At 42.6% G+C, this 5,603-nt stretch overlaps 1 pseudogene; it reads right to left on the minus strand.

Moving 5' to 3' along the window:
- Positions 1–3,416: 3,416 nt before the first annotated feature.
- On the minus strand, positions 3,417–4,863 carry LOC101080815 (annotated as a pseudogene).
- Between the last annotated feature and the right edge of the window lie 740 nt (positions 4,864–5,603).

The following is a 5,603-nucleotide window of genomic DNA, read 5'->3' on the forward strand; positions in this document are numbered from 1 at the left end:
GTCTAGTTTCAACCTTCTGCATGTTGCTGTCCAGTTCTCCCAGCACCATTTGTTAAAGAGACTGTCTTTTTTCCATTGGATATTCTTTCCTGCTTTGTCAAAGATTAGTTGGCCATGCTTTTGTGGGTCTAATTCTGGGGTTTCTATTGTATTCCATTGGTCTATGTGTCTGTTTTTGTGCCATATTTTTATTTTTTTATTTTATTAAAATTTTTTAAATGTTTATTTTATTTGTGAGAGAGAAAGACTGCGCATGAATGGGGGAGGGGGAGAGAGGGAGACACAGAGGCCGAAGCAGGCTCCAGGCTCTGAGCTGTCAGCACAGAGCCTGACGCGGGGCTTAAACTCACAAACTGAAAGATCATGATCTGAGCCAAAGTCGGACGCTTAACCAACTGAGCCACCCAGGTGCCCAGTGCATCTGTTTTTAAAGTCAGATGAAACTTCAAGTCACAGCCCTCCCACTTACTATGTGATTTTGGGAAAATACTTAAGTTCTAGGAACCTCAGTTTTCTTATCTATAAGTGTATACTTCATCAGTTTGCTACAAAGATTAAATGGGATCAGGAGAGCTTTTCATATAGTAAGTGCTCAGAAGCACTTACTGTAGCACTTAAAAAAGAACAATGGTGGATGACAATGGTGGATGTGTCTTATATTTGCACTTTTCAATACAGTAACCATTAGCTGCCTGTAGCTATTGATCTCTTGAAATGTGGCTAGTGCAGTTAAAGAACTGAATCTTTAATTTTATTTCATTTAAATTAATTTAAACTTAAATAGCTACATTTGCCAGAGGCTGGCATATTAGAACAGCACTAGACAATATCATTAACATCATTTGAAGGAGAAATAGAAGTGGTTTTTTTTTTGTCTGTATCACTTGTGCTTCGTGATATTTCATTTCCAAAAACGCATGCTTTCTTCTTTCCCGTATCTTCATCTTTTACCTCTTTTTGTTTCACATCTGGGAACGTAAAAGCTGATTCAATACCCGCATTGCTCAGTTGCTCCCAATTCACATGTCTTCCACGTCTCTGAAACTTTTATTGAACACATGAACACCATTGCACTACTTGGCAATCAATGTTCCTTTAACCTATTGCATGTGATAGTTGTAACTCCCCAAGAGAACAATATAAGGATCTGTGTGGGCTTTTTAAATTAAATTAAATTTTATTTTATTTTATTTTATTTTATTTTATTTTATTTTAAAGAGAGAGTGAGCAGGGGAGAGGAGCAGAGGGAGAGAAAGAGAGAATCCCAAGCAGGCACTATACTCAGCATGGAGCCCAATGCAGGGTTTGATCCCATGACCCTAGGGTCACAACCCAAGCTGAAAACAAGTCATATGCTCAACCGACTGAGCCACCCAGGCATCTCAGGATCTGTGTGGTTTTTAAATTCTATGCCCCTCCCAAGAAATTAACCCATTTCTTAGAATACTGTAAATACTGAATTATAGATTGAAAGTTTGTGCCCCACCCCCAATTCATACTTTGAAATATAACCCTTAGTAGAATGATACTTGGAGGTGGGACCTTTGGGAGATAATTAGGTCATGAGAGTGGAGTCCTTGTGAATGAGATGAATACCCTTATAAGAAGAGGCCAGGGAGCTAGCTCCCTCTCTTTTCACCATGTGAGGATATAACAAGAACTTTGCACTCTGTAACCCAGAGAGGATCCTCACCAGAACCTGACCATGCTGGCATGCCAATCTCAGACTTCCGGCCTCCAGAACTGTGAGAAATAAATTTCTGTTGTTTATAAACCACCCAGTCTATGCTATTGTGTTATAGCAGGCCAACCAAAGACACACTGAATAGGCCTATGTTTGATTGATTACTTGTCCTTTATTTCTCTAATTCCTTCCTCTCACCTTCCAGTCCTCACTATTGTTCTCCTGAAGTTGGCTGAAAAGAAAAAAGAAGTGCCCAAATATTCAATAAAATTCTTATTACTTTTTTCTTTTCTATCTTTGTATTACTTTATTTTCCCCACTCCATCACAATGAATAAAAGCATTTTTCAAGTGTATTATATTTCTCACATTTCATATAGTAAATATTGGGTGCCTACTATTTGCAAAATACTAGTGGTGGGATAAGGGTTGATGCTGAGGAAGCATGAAAATTATATAATAACTGCCCTCAAATGAATTATATTCAGATAGGAGGAGTGATTTATGCAAATGACCGATTAATGGAAGAGAATACATAGGCAAAAGACAGAGAAATACTAACTGTTGGTTCAAGTGAACAATGGTATGTACACATTTAAAATATTTTAGTTGCCTAGTTGAGGGTAGTTAGCCCAACAAATATGGTGTTGGGAATAGTTCTGATTGTAATTGAAAAGATATATCTCAAACTAAACTCTCACAAATTGGGGGCATCTGGGTGGCTCAGTCGGTTGAGCATCCCACTCAAACTTGGCTCAAGTCATGATTTCAGAGTTCGTGGGATCAAGCCCCATGTGGGGCTCTGCACTGACAGCATGGAGCCTGCTTGGAATTCTTTTTTTTTCTTTTTTTTTAAAGGCTTAAAATATGTTTTAATAAGTTGATGCTGCATTACTGCTCCATTTCTCAGAAAAGCTCCAAAGATATCAGGAACAAATCAAGCGTGGCACACCAATAAAAAAATGCACAGCGTAACTACCTAAGATAGGCAAGACTAAGAGCTACTGTCCAACCTTCAGCATACAGCAACCCTGTTCCCAAGATTGTACTAGGCCTATCAAGAAAAGCTGTGAACAGCAACATCATAGACAGAAAAGGGCCATTCCTGAGTTACCCTTACCCAAGAAAAAAGATGGAGGCAACTTAACACAAGATTTTTTTTAAAGATACACTAAAATGAAAATCTCTAAGAGAAAATGTCTTCCTTAGGACACGAAGGGGTAATATATGGGATATAACAGAACTGTATGTATGTTGTCTGTGACGTCTGTGGACATTTGCCTGAATTCCCACCTGCAAGTGGAGCAATGGGGCTAAGGTCATTGGGGGATGTTTGTTTTTGTGGTGTAGGTGGCAGTGTCTCTGGGTTTGGAGGGTGTAAGAATGAGAAAGCAAATAGAACAGGATGGACAAAGAATGGAGTGAGCAAGATTAACAGGGGGTCTAACTGGCTCCATTTTGTCATGGTTCTCCCACCCCCACCCCAGGCCCTCAACAATCACAGGAGACTTCAGGAATGCACTGCACAGAATCAATTAGCTAGACGATATACCACACAGAACTGATTTGTTAAATTTTATTGTCCCCCCTTGCCCTCGGCCTCCAGCATACTCCCTTAGAGTAGTACAGGCAAGGAAGACCTAACTATTGGGAGAAACCCCTAACACTCTTCCAGGGCAGAATTCTGGCTAGTCCAGAAAGGGTCCTTCTTTTAAGGGTTTTTGGGAAACGAGACACTGAAATTTTTATTAGTATCGGCAACGTTTGTTTGGAGCAAATTCAGCTCCGGGAGTTGCACGGTTGAACGCAGGAGGGGTTCCATCAATGGCCCCAATTCCTTCCATGGTAGTAGCTTGGCCAAAGCGTTCAGTTGTTGGTGGGGTCAATCCCAAGGTTCCATCTGGCATCATAGTGGCAGGTCCTGGAGGAGCTGGGGTACCAGCTGGCACTGGAGCAGGGGGCATGGCGCCTCTGTTGTTTATGCCCAAAGCACCTCCCATAGCCATCTGGCCCATCCGTATCTCCTGTTCTCTGCGTCAGGGAATGTTCCCTTGAATCCTTCCTGCTGTCGCTGCATCATTTCTTCCCATTGCCGCCGCATCTCTTCTTCATGGCGCCTGCGCTCCTCCTCCTGCCTGAGCTCCAGCTGCTTTCGTTTTTGTACTTCTTGGTTGTGCAGCTCTTCCGTCCTCCAGAGTTTTTCTGGACGCCTCATCAAATCCTGTCTCATTAACATGACTTGGTGTTCATGGCGAGCAGCCCTCATCTCCATCTCCAGCTTCTCACGAGCTTCCTTGATACTGCGATCCACTTGGTCCTGCTGCTGCTTCTCCTCTCAATGAGTGCCTTCCAGCATATGGCATCCTCGTAACTCAAAGGAGCCAGGCTGTGCAAATCTGGGTGCCTGTTCTCGCTCCTTATGAAATTGCTGGTTCTTTATAACCAGCTTCTCTGGAATCCCTCTTCATCGTCCAACTGGTCCATGGGCTCCACAGCCACAGGCTGAGGAAATGTGGTTAACAAGAAGGAGCCTTCACTGCACCTGTCCAGAGCTTTCCAAGCAGCTGGCTTCCCTGAGAATTCAACAATGCCTTTTCCTGAGGGCCTTCCTCAATCATCCACGAAGACTACAGCCCTTTCCATTTGGCCAAACACAGAAAAAGCTTCCTCCAGCAGTTCGTTGGAAACATACTGAGGAAGGTTCCGGACATGAACGATGCACTATGGCGGGCAAAGCGCACACGCAGCTGCTTTCCACGAAGTGCCATGTTGTCCAGCTCCACTTTGGCAGTCTCCGCTAGGGTTCGCATTTCCAAGTGGATAAAGCCAAAGCCCTTATCCTTATAAATGAAGATTTCACCTGCCTTCCCGTATTTCTCAAGTAGTTTCCTCATCTCCTCCTCAGTGATGTCAGCAGGAAGATTGCCCACAAAGAGCCGGCAACGTTGGGTGAAGGTGTTCTCTCCTGGTTTCCCAAAATTCTTCAGGTCAATAGTCAAGCCTTCATTCTGGCTGCTGGCTTGCTGTCCATTTGCAGGTAAAGGTGGCGGTGGTGGCTGTTGCTGTTGCTGTTGGTGGTGCTGCTGGTGATGATGCTGATCATGCTTCCTTGGAGTATGGTTTTGTTTCTCTAAGTTAAAGGTTTTATTGCTCTGCATTTTTGCACCCCTCTACCGACTGTTCTCCTCAGAGTAACGGCAATGCTACACGGCCTCCACCATCCTGAGACTGCGTGGAATTCTCTCTCCCTCTCTCTCTCTCTCTCTCTCTGCTTCAACCCCACTCATTCTCTCTCTCTCTCTCTCTCTCTCTCTCTCTCTCTCTCTCTCAAAAAAACTAAAAACACAAAAACAAAAAAAAAAACTCTCACAAATTGGATAGATTGGATCTTTAGCAAAATAAAAAGAGAAACTGTATGGGAAGTCTAGAAAGAAAAGAAAAAGACCACTTTGGAAATCAGCTTATGGAAAAGTAAAGGATAAATGGAAACAATACTAACATTAAAAGGTCCTGATGAAAGGGTTGGAGAAGAGAAAAAGACACAAATTCAGAAAATTGTGTGCGTGCATATGTGTGTATGTGTTTTAAAGAAAGATCCTGAGGACTTACAGTCCAAGATGGCAACATAGGAAGACCTTGAACCCACCTTCTCCATGGAACATACCAAATTAATAGAACCAATTAATAGAATAATTCCTGCTGAGGAAGAACTGAGGGCTGACTGAATAGTTACTAAACAACCAATGATAGAATGACAAGAGAACAGCAAGAGAAATGCAAACAAGGTAACAAAGGAAACTTCCAACGCTCTAAACTGTGAACAGCAGTGGGGAGGGATAGTATTGGGGGATGGGAACAGATCCCTCTGCTTGTGCACAGAAAAAAAAGCGGTGGTTTGAAAGGGCAACTAGGATATAGAA

The sequence above is a fragment of the Felis catus genome, chromosome C1 (assembly GCF_018350175.1).
Source record: "Felis catus isolate Fca126 chromosome C1, F.catus_Fca126_mat1.0, whole genome shotgun sequence".
Lineage (NCBI taxonomy): Eukaryota > Metazoa > Chordata > Mammalia > Carnivora > Felidae > Felis > Felis catus.